At 45.2% G+C, this 22,252-nt stretch overlaps 1 protein-coding gene across 7 annotated transcripts in view; it reads left to right on the top strand.

The window, feature by feature from the left end:
* SV2B (synaptic vesicle glycoprotein 2B) overlaps window positions 1-22,252 on the top strand; it is a 184,897-nt gene that overhangs the window by 9,283 nt on the left and 153,362 nt on the right. The gene's annotated exons all lie outside the window — the stretch shown is intronic.

The raw sequence follows: 22,252 nt of genomic DNA, 5'->3' as shown, positions 1-22,252 counted from the left end.
TAGCTCTTAAAGCAGCCGGCTGAAGAAAGAAGGTTCCTATTTTTTTTTTTTTTTTTTACATATTTGGTTGTTTGCTTCTCTGACATGTTGGGGTTCATCAGAGAGTGAACAAGTGGTGTTATTCAGTCATGGACTTTAGGCTCCCCAAACTGCATGCCAAGTCAGTGGCTTGTCATAAAGTTCCCTGCCCCAGGCATTTTGTTATAGCAATATAAAATAGACAAATATAAACCCAGAAGAGATGGCAAGGTCACGTTATTTTTAAATGTGGCTGCTAGGTGTGACCCAGGGAGTTTATGATGGAGCATCAGACCTGGCTGAGTTTCAACTCAGGCTCTGTTACTTTCTGGTTGTATAAACTTGAGTCGTTCAATTTCTTTGGAGCTTTGCTTTTCTCAGTTATCAAGTGATGAAGGTGATGATGATGATGACAACGATGAAGGGACTAATATCCAAGGGCTCTGCTGTTCTCTTTTCATTCCTTGATTTGGAATTGTGCTGAACTCAGAGCATCGCCATCAGCTGCAGGATGTAGTGCTCCCACGTGAGGGAAGACGCAAGAACCTGCATGTGATGTCAGCAGTGCTGTCTAAGTGGGTTTTTGTACGAAGCTTCTACTGTTGTTCAATACTAGACAGAGATGGCCCACACAGCTCTGAAGGGAATTAGTCCATTTTCTGTCTACCAGCCAGTTCTGCCAGTGTGGTTTAGTGTGTTGGCATTTCATGATGCAAATCTCTCAGTTACCTGGAGTGTGTTGAGACAATCAGTGTTCCCTGGGTACCGTTCTCTCAAAATCTGCCCCATGGTCTTGTACTGGGAGGCTTTTCCTCCACACTGAGGACACACATGAGCACAGTATGTGGTTTGTAGATACACTGATGAACAATCACCATTGTTGTTCTTCTCTTGACCAAGGATTGTCATGGTTGTTCCTTATTAGCTTGCACAAGGTGTGCATTTTCACATAGGTAAAGGCACCTCTCTGTCTCTCTCTCTCTGTCTGTCTATCTGTCTCTCTCTGTCTCTCTGTCTCTCTGTCTCTCTCTGTCTCTCTGTCTCTCTGTCTCTCTCTGTCTCTGTCTCTCTCTCCACACTTGTGTGTGTGTGTGTGTGTGTGTGTGTGTGTGTGTGTGTAAGCAATGGTAACTTGATCATCAGCACACCACAGGCACCTATGGTCTCGTTCCTCTTGCCTTCTGCTTGGGACCCCTGTTTGTTATAGAAATTTCTGCTGCACCTGCCATCAGTTCCTGCCAGTCTTCAGAGTGTGTGTGGCTGAAAAGACAGTAACATTTCATTACAATAAAATCTTTCTCCCTTTCTCCCTTTCTCCTGCTCTCCTTCCCCCTCTCTTCTCTCTCTCTCTCTCTCTCTCTCTCTCTCTCTCTCTCTCTCTGTGTTTGTGTGGAGAGAGAGAGAGAGAGAGAGAGAGAGAGAGAGAGAGAGAGAGAGAGAGAGAGAGGCGCAGAGGGGGAGAGAAGGAGGGAGGGAGGGAGAGAGGGAGAGAGGGAGAGAGGGAGATGCCTTTACCTATGTGGGAATGCACACCCATGAGCATGGCTACGAGGCTAGAGGACACTGGGTGTCCTGCTTTGTTGCCCATTACCATATTTCTCTCAGATAACATCTCTCACTTGAGGCTTGAAAATCTCAGTGACCCTCCTGTCTCTTGTCCCCACAACGCTATGGTTATAGGTGTGCTTATGGCATGCCTAGCTTTTTATGCAGAGATCCAAAGTCAGGTCCTCATGTTTGCACAGCAAGAGCTCTTAGCCCTGAGTTGTCTCTGACAGCCCTCTGCCTCAGCTTCCTGCATACATTAACTTTCTTTTTCCTGAAAAAAAAAAAAAAGAACATTAAAATTTAAAAAAGTGTCTAATACACAACACCATGGTGACTGCTTAATGCCTTAATATCCTTCAGGATCTTTCCTCCTGCATTCATTTGAGGGTCAAGAAAGGCTCTGCCTCTGAGAGAACCCACAGACACAAGTACCTTTACACAAACACATTTCTTTTGCCATCAGCTTTGCACAGGTACAGGACAAGGTGGTTTTGCCAAACATGTAGTCTTGAACCTCAGGTGTCCAGCGGCGGAAGCAGACTGTCCAGTGTCGGGGCTGGGTGCGGCTACGTGATTCTGTTGTCATCCTTGAGTGGTCAGTGATTGATGGGAGCACCATGCTTCCAGAACGTCTGTAGGTAGGAGGATGTCCCAATTCTGTGTCCGTGCGTGGTGTTTCCATGATGGAAGCTGCAAATGAACCAGCTAAGGAGAAGGAGGAGAAGCTGCTCCTGGATAACGGAGCTGTCCATCATTACCTGTGGTGGGTGGGCTTTGCTTCAGGGAAAGGTTGCGCAGATTCCTTTTCAGGTCCGGAACATGTCCAGGGCAGTGGAGGCCTGAGCTGATTGATAGAATCTTAAGAGTTCCAGGGGTGAAGGAAGCTTAGAAAGCAAGCAATCTATTCTCCTTATCTGTCCAGGGAGAGGAAAATAGCTCTCCTTTACAGTAAGTTCATGAGAGAGAGAGAGAGAGAGAGAGAGAGAGAGAGAGAGAGAGAGAGAGACAGACAGACACACACACACACACACACACACACACACACACACACACACAGAGAGAGAGAGAGAGAGAGAGAGAGAGAGAGAGAGAGAGAGAGAGAGAGAGAGAGAAAGAACCAGAGCCCACAGACAGACTACAGAAATACAAGTTGCTCGGGAGGTAAGGAGAGTATAGGATAAAGGGGCTTGGGTTCCCTTCACCAGTAGGACCAGAACCTCCCTGAGAGAGCCTCTCAGCCTTCCTAGGCCTGGTGGCTCTCTCAGCAGCTTCCTGACTGTTTTGGTATTCTGGGACTCTCCTGGCTGTGCCCCAGAGTCCAGGCCGGGGAAGGCTATTGCTGTTGTCACTCCCGCTTTGCCCGAGGCCTCTGCTCTATTGGCAGTTTCAGAAGCTGGCTTTTGCCTGATCTGGGGTATAGCAGATGGCAAGGATGTAGGGAGCCCTCTTGGAATATGGCCCAGATCTGAGGGAGAGGACAAGAGTGATATGTTCTAGGCAGAGTTCTGGGCCTGGAAAGGACACAGCAATGTCAGGAGCTTCTTTCTTTCTTTCTTTCTTTCTTTCTTTCTTTCTTTCTTTCTTTCTATCTATCTATCTATCTATCTACCTATCTATCTATCTATCTATCTATCCATTTATCTATTTATACAATCTCTTTCTCTGCAGCTCAGCCAGGTCTCAAACTTGTGACTTCCCACCTTAGCTTCCTTAGTGTTGCGATTACAGATGCATGCTACCAAGCTTGGCCTTACTCCTTCCCTCCTCTCCTACCACTTTTCTTCCCCTTCCCTGGCCTGCCCTGTCCTCCTCTTACCTCCCTTGTCCTCTCCTGTTCTTCTGCTTCCTTTCCTCTCCTCTTCTCTCCTCTCCTGCCTTCTCCTCTCCTTTCTTTTCCCTTCCCTTCCCCTCCCCTCTTCTATTCTTAAAAGGCATAAACATTAAGCTTTGAGGAAAGAGAATCTGTAAGAAAGCAATGAAAGTAACATTAGCACAGAGGGATAGCTGACAGACTCCAGTAGAAGCAGGACGAGCTAGCCAAGAGTCGGAAGTAGTGTGAAGACAGGGCCGGGTGCTGAGGCTAGTTCTCAATGTCTGCATGATGCCTTTCTTGCCCATCACTGGAGCTGTCCGCACCTTTAGCAGAGAGACTGTGTGAGGCTCACGGTGTTGGTGGCCTCCTGCATCCTGTCAGGTTTCCCAGCTTCATCTGTGTCACTCTTAATTTGGTTTCCTGTTTCTTCCAGCCCATTTCCTGTAGATAAGGAAGCCCCTTCAGTCAGTCTTAGCTTTCTATTAGTTCCTGGATTCCTGAGCCAACTCTGCTTTATTGTGTATGTGTGTGTATGTGTTGTGTATGTGTATATGTATGTGTTGTGTATGTGTATATGTATGAATGTGTGTGTGTATACATATGTGTGTGTATGTATGTATGTATGTATGTATGGTTGTGTGTACGTGTGTGCATGTGTGTGTCTGTGTGTGAGTATGTGTGTGTGTGTGTTTGTTTCTATATTGAGATGGTTCAGACCCAGGGGCCCCAGGGACAGTCTGAGTAGGTTCCCATCAGGGCTCTGGGTCTTACTTATATTAGACTTGTGCAAGTTATGTGGCAGTCCAGAGCCTCAGTTTCTCAATAGGGAGCACAGAAATGATGGCGGACTTACCTCCTTGGTAGAACTTGGGGAAGAAGATGTGAACTCACTTGCATAGAGGTCTACAACAAATCTCACTCGCCTCCTCATGAGTGCACACAAAGGACTCTCTCTCCCTGGAAGCGCCTCTGGGTTTCAGTGTCATTGCTGAGTGTATCAAGTAGGAAAGACCTCAAGGACCACTGTGCCGTGCAGAGAAGCAAACTGTCCTGTCCCTTGAAATGGCACTGAGAAGGCTCAGCTCACCAGCCATAGGCTTTGGCTCTGTGTGACCTTGAGTGGATCAGGAGTTTGATTTGGCCTAGATCACAGGTAGCCATCCAGAGAGGAAACAATAGCCCTGAAAAGTATAGTGGGTCACTTGGTGAGGCTTTAAGTCACAGACTCTGGAAAATATTTACCAAAGCAAAGGAAGCTGCTAGAGTGTCACTACCCAGAATAGGTGATGTGGACATGCCCATGCACTCGGTTTGGAACAAATGTGGGAGAAGGGTGAGCTTCATCAGTGCCTCCCAAGGACCCCAGCATTTTAAAAGGAGGTGCTGATTTCAGCAAATCTGGGGTGGGGCCTGACGTTCTGCATTCTAGAGAGGCAGGGAACGGCACCAGTTGGGTTTATTTCCCAGCCGTTGCCTGGATTCCATGGTTCCACTGGTAGCTGTTCAAAGCCCTGCCAATTAGGGACTTCGCCTCATTCTCCTCCTCCCAGACATTTTGTTTATATTAAAGCCACATTATAGGTATCCAAAAAAGAAAAAAAATCAGCAAGAGTGAATCCCATCCATAACTCCCACTATGCGTTTAAACACAATGCATTACTTCCTTAATTCAGAAATAACTATATTTGCTATGTGGCAACTTCTGGCAAATTGCTCACCAAAGATCTTTTCTTCCTTTTCCTGACCATGCAGACTACATCTCCCAGCACCTCTTTAGGTGGGTGTGGACACATTACAGTTCTTTTGTTAGATTGACTATAAGCATGAGAATGGGTCTTTGACCATTGATTGGCCCTGTAGGGTGCTGGATCAAGTTAAGAAACAACTGTCTTGAGCCTGCAGACATCTTTGCTGGGGTTAGTATGACTGCTAAGCAGCACAGAGCCTGGTGTTCCATAAACAATCTTTTGCAAGCTTATGGCAACACATGACAGAAGACCTAGAATGTTTCTTGGTCACGCAGAGATTTGAAAAAAAAAAAAGCTGTGGTTGAGATGACTCAGGTTGTCTGTTCTTTAGGAATGCTTTAAATTGAAATAAGTGCAGAGTTAGAAGCTAGGGGGATGAGTCAACAGTTCAGAACACTGTCTCCTTCTCCAGAGAACTTGGCTTCAATTCCCAGCATCCACATGGCAGCTCATAACTGCCCGTGACTCCAGTTCTAGGGCCTTTATAGTTATCCCGTGAGTATATCTACCCTCTTTAGAGACCAAAAATCCAACATCCACCTTTTCTTTCTCTTACTGTTGCTGACTGCTACAAAATGTTGGGACTGTCCTAGAATTTCCTATCGGTTTGAAACTAAGAGGCTTTCCATGATAGTTACAGGCTACACAACCTCACGCAAGATGTTTGACTGCTCAGTGCCAATTGTCCCACCTGTAGACCAGTCACTGGAAGATGTGTTTCCTGGCTCTGTGGCAAAACCCTGCAGGAGATGCTAGGGTGAAGCACTGAGCTGGGTATAGAGCTTATAGCAGGAGCATCCCCGTTGGTCTGAGAGTTGAGCTCGCCATCTTGGCTACTGTTGCACTTCAGGTGTCTAAGGCGGTTGCCGGCACATGGGCACATGGTGTATGTCTGCTTTGTTTAGTTAGTACTAAGCACAGGCAACCTTGAACCTGTGTGTTTCAAAGGAGGACCAATGAACACTGGATTGGAGGATTTAGGAAGGCAGTGGAGGAACATGGGGGAGATCCTGGCAATCTAGCCTCTTAGCTTTTAGGCTCTGGTTAAACGATCTGTTTACCGATGAGTGTGGGGGAGAGAAGAAGAAAGTCTGAGAGAAGGCTGGGCTTGTCCTGTCTCTCCTGTGCTTGGGGTTGCTCTATATTTGGATGGTGAGTGTCTCAGCTGAGGTTAATCCTCTTTGTTGGAGTCGTCAGCCCAGGGATTAACTGCTTTAAACTCAAAGCTTCGCTGGCCCTGACAATGTGAGCTTTGTGCTTCCAATACCCGAGATTCAGGGGTCAATTTCTGTTGACCTAACACACAAGGCTCCTTTGTGAGCATTTCGTCCTAGTTCCCTTCATGCTATGGAGAAAGGGAGTGAGGGTCTAAAGTGGAAGGTTATGTGCTATCCCTGGTAGATTTATGATCCACAATTCCTAGCTTGCAACGCTCTATTTCATACTGCTCTGGTCTTCTGTGAAGCAGTTAGGCCAAGGGCCTTTGCTGAGAGAGAAAGCTGTGTATCTGTGGGAAGAGTCCTCGCTGGTGAGAATTCTCTACTGTGTTCTAGCAAAGTCTCCATGTGTCTGTGGAGGAACAGCCTGCTTCCTCCCTAATAGATAGACTGTTTAGAATCATGCTCAAGGGACAACTCCCACCATGATTTTTCTGGCTTTAGGGGGACCCAGTTGGGGTCCATGGCCAGACCCAGAGGTCCAAATGTGGAAAGCCAGAGTTGTATGTGGTGAGGGCAGGGGTTGTTCCTCAAAGGAAACTGGGGACTTGCTACCTAAGAAGAGAACATGGTTGCTGGGCAGGCGACCCCCCACAGAGACTTGCCACAGGCTGAGCAGGCTTCTCCCCCTGAAATAAAACTCATGGGACATTAGCTTCATGGGAGAGCATCAAAGACTTCCAAAGTCTGGCTATTTCTCCAGTTCTTTTCTATTCCCAATGAGCTCAAGTGTTTAAAACAATCTTGCTTATTGTGAGATTGCATTGAAAAAACCAAAACCCTAAAATGCACAAAAGTCAAAAGATGCAAATTTCCTTCTTAAATCTGCTTCCTTCCTTCCTTCCTTCCTTTCTTTCTTTCTTTCTTTCTCCCTCCCTCCCTCCCTCCCCTCCTTCCTTTCTTTCTTTAATTAATGTTTATTGCTGGCCCATCATGCCAGGCACAGGGTTTAGTGGTAGGTAAAGAAGACACAATCCCTGTTCTCGGGGTGTGTGTGTCACAGCTTGGTAATTTATAAGGAATTACTATGTATATAAAATACACATATCCATTCTTAATATATATATTGTTCTGCTGTTCATGTTCAGAATTGCAAACTTGTTTGTGACCAGAAGACTCATGTGTCTGATTAGCATGCGTCAGGGTGCTAACCCACCCACAGGAAGACACGCACATGCACTGTATTGACTTTTTTTGTGGAAGAGCATGACTTTGCACATTCTCCCTGTACACAGAGTGCACTGGCAGAGGAAGAGTAAAACTCCTCCCTGAGACCATGCTGCCTGCAACTCTGTCCCCCTGAGGCTGGGAGAGTGGGTGGCCTTCATTTGTGCTGCTTCTGTTTACAGGCTGTGAATGGGAGCTGGCACTGCAGGCTGCTTTGTTGTTGTGTGGTGATGTTTGAACATGGGGCAGCATATTGCTTTGCTATTATCAATTTATTTGTGAAATCCCAGCAGCTGGCAGTGGTATAATAATTTTCAAGTGAGAGAGAGAGAGAGAGAGAGAAAGAGAGAGAGAGAGAGAGAGAGAGAGAGAGAGAGAGAGAGAGAGAGAGAGAGAGAGAAAGCAAACCAAGTCCTGGAGATATTGGCTTAGAGAGAATAAAAATAGGCAGAGCATGAGGTGTGTCACTTATGACAGGATTCACAATGACAGGCTTGTTCAGTGGCTAGAATTCCCAGTGGGGTTTCCCCTCCTCAAAGTGCAGAGAAGGGTCCCGTGTTCTGGAAGGAAAGCCTGTCTTCTTTGCATACACTGACAGAGCTAGAAAACTGGCCCTAGCTTTTGCATTTGGTCGGGGTGTTGCTAATAGAGAACCTGCAAACAGACCTGAGCCTGAATCCAAAGTTATTGCCGGAGTCCTGACGTGGGTAGTACAATGTCATCTTTTGCCCTTTCTGTTTTGTTCTTGTTCCACGATGGTAAAAATATAGTGAGTGGTGTCTTCAGGAATATGGTGCTGTTATCGTCTAGTGGTGGGCAGCCAGGAGGAGTGCCATTAGCCTGTATTATTTTGGGGGCCTCTGGGGTCGTACTGACTAGCAATGTAGGGAGGTGCCTGATGTCTGGCACTGAGATTTCTGTTTAATAATCTGTGGCTTCTGGGAGAGGAGTTATCCACCTGTTCAGGGTGCCTCCCTTCCAACTCCCTTTTGTTAAATTACGTTCTTAATTAGCTTGCAGAATAGTAGCTTTCCATATGGGGTTTCATGCATCCTTAGTTTTGGCTAACTCCCCAAATAGCTCTTCTCTCCCCTCTGCCAATTTAAACCTTTCCAAGCCCCCAAATACCTCTCCCCTTACTTTCACATCACATGCTCCTTACTATCCCCATCCCTGAAGACCCTCAATCTAACGGCTTCTTTCTAATTTTCTTGCCACTACAGGCACTCCAAGTTAAAAACATAAATCTGAGCATTTGACAGGAGAATTTACATTTGAGAGAGAACATGTGTTTCTTTTGTTTTTTTGCCGAGTCTGTGTTACTTCACTTAATATTTTCCATACATATATATTTCCCACAGAGTTTATGCTTTTATTATTTATAGCTGAATAAAATTTCATCTTGTATAAATGAATGTATAAAACACACTTTCTTTTTAAAAAAAACTTTTTATCGATTCTTTGTGAGATTCCCATATGCAGCCTAAATCCCACCTATCTCCCCTTCCCCTCGTACCCACCCTCCATCCTTGTAACCTTCTCCCAAAGGAAAAAAATCTTGTTGTGGAAGCTGTAGTGTGTGACAGTGTGTCCCACCGTATAGCCTTCTGCATGCTTCTCTACTTGCAAGTGTCCGTTGCAATGAGTCATTGGTCTGGTTGGAGGCCTCTGGCTCCTGCTACACTATCTATACTGGACGCTCACCAGGGCTCTCTTGGATATCCTGTTGTTGTCCTGTGTCATGAAGATCCTTGCAGCTTTGGATCTGCAAGCCCAACCCTTTCATGCACTCCAGCAGTTCATAGAAAAACCACAATTTCTTTATCCATTTGGGCTGGTTAGATACAAACTAGAGTCACCTGAGAAGAGAGACCCTCAACTGAGGAGTTGCCTACGTGGATTGGACTGTGGCATGTCTGTGGGGCCATGTTATCGATTAATGATAAACGTGGGAGCGCGCAGCCTACTGTGACCACTGGCGTCTCTAGGCCAGTTGTCCTGGGTTGTCTAAGAAGCCAAGCTGAGCATGCCATGGGAAGGAAACCAATCAGCAGTGCTCTTCTGTGGCCTCTGCCTCTGTTCATCCCTCCAGCTTCCTGCCTTGAACTTCTGCACTGTCTCTCCTCAGTGAAGGACTGAGACCTGTATGCTGAAGTCAGCCCTTTCCTCCCCATGTTGGTTCTGAGCGGTCTTTTTTTTTTTTTTATCACAGAGACAGAAAAGAAAGTGTGACATTCATTCATCTGTTGATGGGTAGTTAGGCTGGTTCCATTTCCTTCTGTTCAGCAGATGTCTCTATAGTAGGATATAGAGACCCTTTGCTTTTTCAGCATCTGAGATCCCTTAAGACTTTCTAAGAGATATCAAAACTGGCCTGGGTGCCCCGAGGTCTCTGTAAGAATAGGGCTCTCAAGGGAAGATAGACTCTTTGGCATCTTCACCTACACTCAAGGATACAAATGCTTTGCTTTACAAAGTCAGGTGAGGGGCCTGTGAGAGAGCCTCTCATGGACACTGCAGGTGCTTCTAGGAAGGGAGTTGGGACAATGACCTGTCCTTCAGAGCCTGCTGATCTGTGGTACTATAAGAATGAAATGACCATGCAAAAGAGATCTTGGCATGTCCCCTGACTTTGGACCATACGAAGACACAGAGTGTACATTTAGCTTGAAAATTGTGGGGAGACAGCTTAAGGTAGAGCCCATACCTGCAGGGTGAGACGGGTGATAGTGCTAAGGGAAGAAACAAACTGTTTCTGTTGGATCCATTGAGGCCTTGGAAAGGTGCAAGGAAAAAGCCTGATGCTTGGGGTCGGAGCAGAAGCCCCAGGGAGGCTTCAACAGTAGCTAAATAACACGGAGAGATTTGTCTGGCATTAGCTGAGAAGCTCACGGGCACGGAAGAGGGGCAGCACAACACGGCCTAGGAAAACTGCATTAGAGAGCTAGTTTAAGTACCAACAATAGCTAATGCCACAGTTCTAATTATCACGGTTACTGGTCCGTTCATTTCTCTTAGTCTTCCAGTGTGAATGACATGCTAAATCTACCTCCTCTACCTCTGGCTCTTCTTCATGGCTCTGCCCCTCCTCCCCTTAGTTCTGTGGAGCCTTAAACTATTTCATATACTGGTTAATGAGCTCAGTCTGCACAGAGGCAGGGCTTGGGCGTGTGGGCGTGCTGACTGATCTGCGTGGGGATCCTGGCTCTTATTCTTAATCCGCGGCTTCTGTCTGGCCTGTAGCAGATGGAATCCCCTGCAGGATGCTCAGGCCAGTTGCTCCACTTTTTAGAACAAGGTAGAGACTGAAATATATAAATAAAATGCAGGCAGGGAGCCTGTCTTTGCAATGAGCAAAAGGTTGACATTTCTGGGAAAGCAAGCTTTCCCCAATGGTGAGAGCTGTCTTTCTAAAGATAAATCCTTTTCTAATTTGACAATCTCTCAGCTTTCAAGAGGAGATTAGATGGCTAAAGTGGATGAAGAAATAAATTAAGATGTATCTAAGGCACTTCAGATCTAGGGTGAGCAACTTACTTGTTCTCATTCTCAGGTTTAAGCTGCCCAGTGAGCTGCCTGAATTTAGCAAGCGTCGAACCCTACTCCTGCCTCTGATGGACCATCCCTGACATGATCTGTTTCTTTTTTTTGTGTGTGTTTGTAAGGGAATAAGGAATGGCCCATATTTGTTGCTGAAGTTAGTGAGGATTCAAGTTTTCCACCAAGGTAGTTGCTTTTTAACAAATGATTATTATTTTTATGATTGGAAAAAATTTGCTGCGGAAGCAGATTTGGTAAGTGGGAAACCTTGAGACAGAGGTCTCCATTTGTGCTGCGAAGTCGCTTTCCATAAAGGTCGTTCCAACTGACGGCCCGTGATGGGAAAGCATGCCCCCTCCACTCCCATGTTCACAGTGACTTTAGTCATGAAAGGGAGTGCCCGTAATTTAAAGAGGCAAAGCCATACTCAGCCGAAGTGCAGAGGCCCCAGTTCTGTCAGCATTCTCTTCTTCGTACCCCTCCCTTCCTCACGGCACCCACTTTGGAAAAAACACTCATGGACTGAGTATTCCCAATCTGTGATCCTTTTGAAATACTGTAAAACTGGAAACTCTTTGTGCTCCAACATGATACCATAGGTAGGATATTCCGTATCTGACTTTATGTATGACAGGATGCGGTAAAAATAATGCAGGCATGCTAAGAATATTGTATGAAATTGCCTTTAGGCTGTGTGTATAAGATAAACGTAACTGGATTCTTAGGCTTGGGTTCCCTCCCAAAGACATCTTATTATATGTATGAAAATATTTAAACATCTGAAAAAAGCCCTTGACATTAACAACAACAACAACAACAACAACAACAACAACAATAATAACTACTACTTTGGTTTTTAGAAACAAGGTTTTTCTGTGTAGTCTTTGCTCACCTTGAATTTACTCTATAGACCAGGCTGACCTCAAACTTAGATCTACCTGCCTCTGCCTCCTAAGTACTGAGATTAAAGGCGTGCGCCATCATCGCCCAGCTGCTGAAATAGTTCTTATCCCAAGCATTGTGGATAAAGGATATTCTCCAACCTCTACTTACATTAATATCTTAAAAGTAAAATACTGTTGACTTCAGGAGTCTGGCCCTGAAGACTACTTGCCATGTGTGCTCAATGTGTGCTGAGCTCTGTCTGCCCTCTCTTGTCTTATTGATATTTATCATAATTCAGGGCGCAGTAGATGCAGGTCAGATTGACACAGATGTAGACTCAGAGTAAGGGTTTATAAAACATCTCTTCTTGACCTCCATGAACAGTTAGGTCATGATGCTCCCAAATGGGTATCCCAGATGGCCACCCCAGGGACTGTTTGGGAAGCAGGAATAGCTGAAACCATCCCTGCTGTGTGAGTCTCTCCTGCCGCATCAGTTCTCTGGCCCCTCTGCCTGTGAGCCATTTGGACCAAGCTCCCTGCGCACTCTTGGCCTGCTCACACCGTGCAAAGCTCGCTCTCCCAGTTCTGGCTCTGGCTCTTCCATTCCTGGTGCGTTTACTTGTCTGTTTTGGTTTTTCTGGGGATTTGACGAAACTGGAGGTCCTCATTAAGATACTTCCTATCTGGAGCCCTAATTTTTTGTCTGTTTCTCCTCTGGTTCTTTTTGAGACATTTATGAAATAAAAGCTAGAATCTGGAGGACGAGCTATCACATGAAATAAGCCAGTCGCAGAGAAATACTGCATGACTTCACTTCAGAGTGGAATCTGAAATCTGAAAAGCTGAAATTGAAGAAAGTGGTCACCAGGGCCCAAGGTCAGGGAGATTTTTGGAGATCTTTATCAAAGGAAACAAAATTTCAGTTAGGAGGAAGAAACTGAGAAGGTATATGATACAGTAGTATGGTGGCTATTGTTGGTAATTATTTTATTTATTGAAAGATTTAAATTTTCTCACCTCCCATATAAAGTCCATGAAAATGCATATATTAAGTAGCTTTATTAGATGGTTCTACAATGTATGCAGGTTTAATTTTTTTCTATCTTTTATTGAAAGTAGATAGTTCCATATAATATATTTTAATTATGAATTTCCTTTCCCTAACTCCTTCCAGATCCTTGCTACCTCCCTACCCACATAACTTTACATCCTTTTCTTCTTTTTTATTTAGAACAAACCAGACATCTAAAAAAAAAACCAAATTAATATAAAATAAAACCAACTCAGAATGGGACAAAACAAACAGAAAAAAGACCAAAGAAAAAACATAAGAAACACATATAGATGCAGACACACAGACATTTGAACGTACAAAAATTTCATAAAAATACAAAATCATAAACCTCGTGAGTTAAAAAATATGTCCAGACAAAGCAATATGAAGCAATCAATATGAGACAAAAACTTCCCCAAATACCACTGAGTTCATTTTGTATTGGCCATCTACTGCTGTGCATCGGGCCTATGGCCTATCCTTAAGTGTGTTTTGTATACCTAGGGACACTCCATTGGAGAAAAATAATTTTTCCTTTGTGAATGGTTAGCAGTTGGAGAAAGTTTCTGGGTTAGGGACAGGGGCTTGAGTCCATTTCCCCTCCTAGTACTGATACTCCATCTGGCTTAGACCTGTACAGGCCATGTGCAGCCTGCCACCAGTCTCTATGAGTTCATATGTGCCTCAACCTGTTGTATCTAGAAGGCTTTGTTCCCTTCGTGTCTTCCATCCTCATTGGCTCTTACCATCTTTCCACCCCCTCTTCTGCAGGGTTCTCTGAGTCCCGAAGGGTGGTGGAATTTGATGAAGACATTCCATTTAAGACTGAGTGTTTCAAGATCTCCCACTCTCTGAACGTTCCAGTTGTGAATCTCTGAGTTTGTTTTCATTTATTCCAGGAGGAAGCTTCTCTGATGATGGCTGAGCAAGACACTGATGGATGGATATAGTAGAATATATTACCAGAGTCACTTTATTACTACATTCCTTTATCAGAACAGTAGTATTAGGGTTTTCTCTAAGTCCGTGTCTAATCTTGGCCACCTGAGCAATGTCAGGCATGGGTTCCACCTCATGGAGTGGGCCTTCAAATCAACCAGGTAGTGGTTGATTACTCCCACAACTTTTGTGACCCTACTACACTAACATATATCTCCAAGGAAGATCACCATTGTAGACAAAGAGTTTGTAGCTTGTAGTGTGTGGCTTAGTGCTTACTTTCCTCCTCTTCTATCATGCAGTGTACTTCCTGTTACCATGAACACTAGTCAGGAGGGGTGAAGGCTCTGTGTAGGCACCATCTTGACCTCTCCATGTTCAATGAATTACGTAGGTGTTGTCTTCAGCAATAGGGCCTTACCGTAAGTTTGTGGGTAACAAAAAATGGCCTTGGAAATAGCCTGAGTTGTTTGATAAGTTTCCGTGGGACACTTTTTGCCAAAAACTCATTCAGATTTAACCCATTCCTGACACAGGAAGCTCTATTTGGTGATGAGAGATTTCTAATTTATTTGGTGACTCCATTTACATTTCTTCTATATACATATATATTTTACAAATACGTCTACTGTATTATGTTTTCATATGATCCTTCAAGTGGCCCTTAGTTTCAGTTGTCCCTTCACGCATTTCATTCCTTATTCCCTTTTCTCTCCCTCTATTGGTTTATTACTCTCATTAATTAGCTTTATCTGACAGATACACCTGTATACAGATTTTTAAAGAACATGTCTATTTGTGGAAAATACATACAGTGTCTGTTAGTCAATTAAAAAAATAAAGAGCTTGAAGGAGGTGCATTTTGGGCCAACTTTAAGTCAGAGCCTGTATTCATGTGTGGCAGTTTGAATAAGAATGACCCCCAGACGCTCATGTATTTGAATGTTTAGTCATTAAGAAGTGGCAATACTTGAGAAGGATTAGGAGGTGTGGTCTTAATTGGAGGAAGTGTGTCACTAGGAGTGAGCGGGTCCAGTGTCTTTCTTTTCCTGTTGCCTGTGAATCCAGATGTAGAACTCTCAGTTATGTTTCCAGCACCATGTCCGCCTGTGTGGTGCCATACCGCCTGCCATGACGATGATGGAACAAACCTACACAGCTGTAAGAAAGCCAGAAAGCAGCACTCCTCCATGGCCCCTGCATCCTCCCCTTCCTCCAGGTTCTTCCCAGATTTGCATTTCTGTCCTGACTTTCCAGAGTGACGGACTGCCACCAGAAGTGTAAGGTGAAATAAAGCCCCCTTTCTCCACAACTAGCTTTGGTCATGGGATCTTATCACAGGAACACTTACTCTATCCAAGAGAGTTGAGCTCCGACTTCTCCTGTTCAGTAAATATCCACGGAGTGGTTTCGGAGCTTGAGCTGTTCACGAGACACATGTTGGTGGCTGAGAACCTGTGTCTTCTCTGATTGATGCCCGAAGAAAGCAAAGCGGTGAAACCAAATCCTTGCTCTAAGGTCACTCTGCCAATTTGCCCATCAGTTCTGAGGAGTAGACTTCCTGTGCTACAACAAAATCCCATGAAAAGAAATGAATGCCACTCCCACAGAATAGAGAAGCCAAGCCACAGCCTGTAAGACACAGCTGGTGATTGGTTGAGTTTTGACCCAGGCTGTTAGATTCCTTATTTCATGCTTTCTTCTTCTTTTAATGGAGCATCTTCACTGAAGCATTCCAGTGATGACCAAGGAGAGATTGACTTGGAAAAGGCTGGGTGGGGCAGTTTGCAAATGCTAGACTACTGATCTCCTTGGGACACAATTTTGAGATTGGTTCTTATATTATATCTGTGCACACTAATGTCGCTATGAAGTCATCTCTCTCATCTAGACATGACCTGAGACAGTCCTGAGGACTGTTGTCTAGAGAGGTGCCTTGCAGAGACAAATATGGAAAATGGCTGCAACATGTTGCTCTGTATACCACCCCACTGGAAGACACTTTAAATCCCTGGGGAAACATTTTCTCATTGTAACCTTGCATTCCTCAGTACGGGAGGTTATCCTGGGGTTAAACTTTACAGAGGACAATTGTTTTCCACCACTGGCTCTGGTACTGGATTGCCATTTTGTCTTCACTATACTCATTAAATTATCAAAGTTCTATTAAGATTTGCATGCAAGCTTCCAGCCCTAGGACCCATCTGTTCTCGCTATTTATTCTCCAGGGAAGTCACGAATCTGTCATTTGTGAATTTACAGTTTTTCATATCTGTGATGCCAGTGGTGTTTCCTTTGCCAGGCTGCCACGCACAGCTCCCACGCAGGTCTCTTGGGAGAATTGTGAAGCTAATGGCGTCTTTTTTTCCCCCAGTATGTGAGAAACCCTCAACTGAGTGTGAGGCACAGCACTAAGTCCTAGAGAGAGAGAGGTGGGGTGGTCTGTGGGAAAGTCACTAGACAGATTTTCATATCTACTGAGGGACCAGGGGTTCTTTATAAGTCATGTTGTTGTTGTATGCATCTAAAGTGAACCCCACAGGCTCATGTTTTGGACACTTGTTTCTAATGGAGAAGCTATTATGGGAGGCTGTCAAACCTTTAGGAGGTGAGACCATAGTGGTGGAAGTGGGCAGCTAGGGGAGGAGTTTTGAAGATTGTGGCTTTGAGTCGGAGAAGGGTTAAGTGGCTCAGAGTGCTCGCTGTGAAAGCATGAGGACCAGAGTTCGAGTCTAGCTCCTATAAAAAACCTGGAGACCTAAAAATGCCTCTAACTGATGCTCTGAGGGGGACAGAGTTAGGAACATCACTTGGCTTTCCTGGCTTCCAGCACAGGTGAGAAAATGTGAGTTCTAGGTTCAGCAAGAAACTCTACCTCAGAAGACTAGGTCAAGAGTAATAGGGGAAGATGCTTGATGCCATCTTCTGGCCTCCGTGTGTGCACACAGGCATGTGCTCCTGCACACATATGTGCAAGCACACAGACATACATACAAATAAATTAATCTTGGAAAAAATTGCCAAGTTGCAGAGATGGCTCAGCAGTTAAGACCACTTGGCTGTTCTTCTAGAGGACCTGGCTTTCATTCCCAGTTACCTACAGGGCAGCTCAAAACAATCTGTAGCTCCGGTTCAAGAAGATATGATGCCCTTTCCCAGGCTCCAAAGGTACTGCACGCAGGTGGTTACACAGACATAGAAACAGGCCAAACACCTTTACACATAAAACTAAAAAAACATTATAACCTTGTCTCTGGTTCCAGGCTCAGCCTCCACTTCATCAACAGGACCCATCTGTTTTCTCAGTATTTATTCCGAACAAGGTGACCCTGTTTGGAGGCACTTCTGCCACACACTCCTGCCACCACGAACACTCCCATGTTCATGGAAGTACTGAAACCTGCTGAAGCCATGAGCTAGAGCAAGTCGTTCCCTCCCTTGTTAAGCACTGAGCTGAAGAGCTCTTTTTTTAAAATATTAATTTATTCGTATTACATCTCAATTGTTATCCCATCCCTTCTATCCTCCCATTCCACCTTCCCTTTCCTTTTTCCCTTACTCCCCTCCGCTATGACTGTGACTGAGGGGGGACCTCCTCCCCCTGTATATGCTCATAGGGTATCAAGTGTCTTCTTGGTAGCCTGTTATCCTTCCTCTGAGAAGAGCTCTTTTCTTCTTAAGGCCATTGTGCCAGACATTGTCACAGAGGCCCTAAAGCAACTAACATACACACGGAAACTTTCTGTTGTCAGAAAATGCCTCTTCCCCTGAAATTTTTATTCAAAGGACATTGCATTCTTTTGCTGTGTCGGCCACAGCACAAAAGCCAGAGTGTGGGCAGCTTAAACAATAGAAGTTCATTTTGTCATAGGAGTTGTCCCTGGCTTGTAGGTGGTCATGTTCTCTTTGTGTCTTCTTGCAGTCTTCCTTTTTCTTGTCTGTGTCTTAACTTTCTCTTCTTGTGCATGTGGCAGTTGTGGGACTATAGCCCTGACGGGCTCATTTTGACTTCATTACCGCTGTACAGTGCCTGTCTTCAAATAGGATCCCTAAAGATGGGTTAGGGATCCCATGGAATTGAGAGGGATACAATGAGTGTATGAGTGAAGGTATATGCATCTGCAGAGGTTTCATTCTGTGCCAGGCACTGAACTTGACCTAACATTCATTTCCTTGTTTCTTGAAAAACATCTCATGGGTCATACAAAAGTGACCCCAGATGACATTTGTATAATTATTATTATATCAGTAGGAGGGCTAAGGCTTCAGTCAAGATCTCAGGAGTTTAAGGCATGGGCATAGAGGATAGTGTGGAGAAGTAAAGTCATATTGAAGAGGAAAAGCACCCAGCTGCATTGTTGTCAAATATAACTGAGATGAATATATTATCAACAACAATGGTGACAATGGTGGTGATGGTGGGTATTTGGAGAGCACTTTCTCTGCTTGGCCTCTGATCCACATGATTGAAACGCATTACTTACTCACAGTCGGAACTCTAAAGAACACATGGGTCCTCTTACGAGGTTGGTCAGCCTTGTCATCTTAGGAAATGGACCTTTTCAGAAGGCAGCGTTGACCATGTTTCCCAAATGCCACCAAAAAGCGACTTTTTGGCTAGGTAGGTCAGGAGTGAGGTTTCCCCTAACAATACTGTAGGCCTAAAGACACTGAGCTCTCGGCTGGGGACCTGGACACACAACAATTTAGTTCCATGACCTTCACTACCCTTCCTCATAGGGATTTCCTCCCTGTGTCAGCAGAGTGAATGATAGGTAGACTTGGTCATGGCCAGATAAGGATCCATCCCATGTGTGGATCTCTTTTTGAAAAGAGGTGCATGTCATTTTAGTTCATGTCTTCATCTAGAAAGCCTACCTGATGAGGAAGGGTCCTGTGTTTTATTGGGCTGGTGAACTAGGCTTTGTGCCTGTGGTGGTTTGAATGACAGGGGCTCCAATAGACTCATGGGGAGTGGCATTTTTGGAGGTGTAGCCTGTTGGAGTAGGGGTCCTTGTTGGAGTGAGTGTGTCCCTGGGGGTGGGCTTTGAGGTCTGAGATGCAGCCAGGCCTAGTGGCTCTCTCTCTTCCTGCTGCCTGTTGATCTAGATGTAGAACTCTCAGCTACCTCTTCCACACCATGTCTGCCTATAGGCCTTCTAACCAGGATGATAATAGTCTAAACCTCTGGATCTATCAGCCAGCCTCAATTAAGTGTTTTTCTTTTTATTAGTGTTGCCATGATCATGGTGTCTCTTCACAGCAATAGAAATCCTAACTATGGCAGCCTGATTTAGGTCAAGTGCTAAAACACAGCTGTTTCCTGTGGCTACCACAACAAATGACTAGTAGTATATTGGTGTCTTAAAACAGGAAAAAAATCTTATGATTCAGGAGGGCATGCAGGAGGATATCCAGCATGAATATCACTTAGCAAAAATTAAGATATTAGGAGTATTGTGTTCCTTCTGGAGGCTTTGGAGAGGAAGTCTAGTCTCCTTCCTTGGCTAGCTTCTTGAGGCCAGCTGCATTCCTAGGCTTCAAATCCAGAAGTGTAACAGTTTCAACTCTCTCTTGGACTCCAGCCCTCCTGCCTCCCTTCTTTCCCTTACAAGGATTCTGTGGCTACATAGCATCCCCATGGATGGCCCAGTATAATCTTTCCATCCCTAATCTATCCTACAGAGTACCTTTACCATGTAATGTAAATACTCACAGGTTCTGGGGGTTTAGATGTGGATACATTTGGGGAGCTACCATTACGCCCACTATAACTTCTTGGTTAGATCAACCTCATAAATCCAAAGCTCTCAGTAGCTAAACCAAACAAAGGTAACACAGAAAAGGAAACCTGGATGGCAGTGGTGTCTTACAGGTAGGTGCAAAGACTCTTGAACAGATGCCAGCATGCCAAGTAAAGAACAGACAATCAAAAAACGCCAGGCACCATGACTGAATGACACTTGTTCCAGGACTGAAAAATTGGTTTAATAGCGAAAAGTCGATTGGCGTGATAGAACACATTGGCTGGATGAAGACTAAAGAACCCCGACATGACCATCTATATCAAGATAGGAAAAAAAAATTTTGTTGGTCAAATTTGAAACCTTCGCATGTTAATAATAGGGAGCTGAGGTCTAAAGGGGAGCTTATTAATCTACTACGGGGTGTCTGTGACGAATCCACAGAGAATGCAGCACAGCTAGTGTTGAGAGACTGGATGCTCTCCCTTTGAGATCAGGAGCAAGACGAGGATGCCTGCCAGCTCTACTTCTATTCAGTATCCCAGGGCACAAAGCGTGGGCTCTGGACTCAAAGGCTAGCTCTGTCAGTCGTTAGCTGGATGGCTTTGGCCAACCCACTTAAGCTCCCTAAGCTTTCTCCAGATCTGTGTTTTCCTTCCAACAATGAGGAAATGACCATGTCTCCAACGGAGAGTTTGTGCGAGGACTTCATAAATGTCAGGTTTCCAGTGCTGAGCTGGGCATGTGGCAAGCCTTCTGAAGTCTTTTCCTTTCCCTTCTCCCTTTGTGCTCACTTCTTAAAAAGAGAGAGATGCAGGTGAGCTGGGGAAAGAGGGGGAAAGGTGGATCGAAACATTTCTAAGAGATTCTGATTAAGGAACAGGGAGGCTGGAAAACAGATCAGCAGACCCTTTGTGCAATGCTCCAAAGCCAGCTCATTTTGCTATGCCCTTGGTGTGAGGGCGCCAAGAGAGCATCCTGTTCTCCGCACCCACGCATCAACAGTGTTTCCTCTGAGGCTGGTTCAGCCCACGAGCTCATTAGAAAGCCAGTTGTCCACCCTGCCTGGGCCCGCTCTTTCTGTGGATCATGTAGCTCCTTGGGAAAGAAAAGGAGTCCCAAGACTCATCCCACCAGGGGCTTTATGTATAAAGATCTGAGAAGTCGGGGTGTGGAGATGGAGGAGACAAGGGGGTAAGGCCTTTGGCTCAGGTGCGTTCTATGTATATGGAAGCACGGAAAGTCCCAAGCGCTTACCAGGATGTCTGTGTTGATGCCGCAAAGCTGTTAGGCTCAGAAGTAGGTCTCTGAGCTTTCCCTCTTCTCATCATAAGCATTAAAGTGAGACACATTTTATGGACTGCTGAGAGACTCAGGAGAAGATGGTGAGTTAGGGCATTTAGTGCTCGGCAGAAAAGCATTCCAAGGTATATGAGCCTGCTGCACTGGAAGAAAGGAGAAGGCACACCTGTGAGAATTCTTGCCTGCCTCCCCCAGCCTCAGGACTCAAATCAAATCTGGGATTGTGGAGACATGGCATTTATACCCTCCGGGATGAATCCTCTCACCAGCCCCACGCAGTGTCTGGCTGAATTTCCAGCCTTTCCCAGGAACGGTTTCTGTCTCTTCCACAGTGAGTCACCCTGAAGCCATTCTTGGAGAAAGTAGGATGGGCAAGCAGAAGGATTTGTCAGAATGGAAGGCTGTTCTGCTCCTTCCTTTCAAAAATGGGCTCCGCAGCTTGTAGCAGTGAGTTTTCTGCAAGGTCTGAGAAAGCAAATGGATTCCCAGGATCTGTAGCCTGCTTCTGCTGGAAGCTGAGATCTGTACCTTGCCATGTATAAGCCCCTTATCCTGTCGATTTACCAGTGGGAAAATTATCCCAGTGCCCAGATGTGTATGTAAGATTCCGGGGATCAAGTCATTTCAACTAGTTTTCAGCATGCTCTGACCTATTATGGTCATGACATCGAGGGCATCGACACACATGTTCATATGCTAAGACAGAGTGAAATGAAGCTATGGCAGAGAGACAGACAAGCCAAATGCTGGACTGTGCTGAAGGGAAAACAAACAAACAAACAAACAAACAAACAATTGTCACAGGCTGGAGCTAGGGGAAGAGGGAGCTTTGAGGATGAGCCAAGGGAGATGGCAGAACCAGCAAAAAAAAAAAAAAAAAAAAAAAAAAAGGGTACAATCAACCCAAACTGGGGCGTGGCCTGATTGTATGGGTGTGGCTACAAAGATGGAGAGCAGTAAAGTGGAAGAGGTACCTGAAAGTAGAGCACGTTGGGCCCAGCACAGACTTCGTGAAGGAAGTTGGTAGACAATGGGAAGCTCCCAAAGAATTCTTAGGAAGTTTCTGGCTTGTGCAGTCTGTGACAGGATACAGTATGACTTCATGGTTTGGGGCCCGCATCCTGGAGTCAGTGAGCCTTGTCTCTATAGCACGAGAATGTCCTTCCTTAGATTTTTGACCTGTGAGGTGGGTGGGGCAGATGGCTTGGAAGGGGAGGGACTATAGAGCTAAACCATGTGGGCAGATAAGCCTGGCCATGAACCAAACTTGGGAGG

Source organism: Acomys minous (assembly GCF_964271855.1).
Source record: "Acomys minous genome assembly, chromosome: 2".
Taxonomy (NCBI): Eukaryota; Metazoa; Chordata; class Mammalia; order Rodentia; family Muridae; genus Acomys; species Acomys minous.
This window is presented reverse-complemented; position numbering and strand designations above follow the sequence as displayed.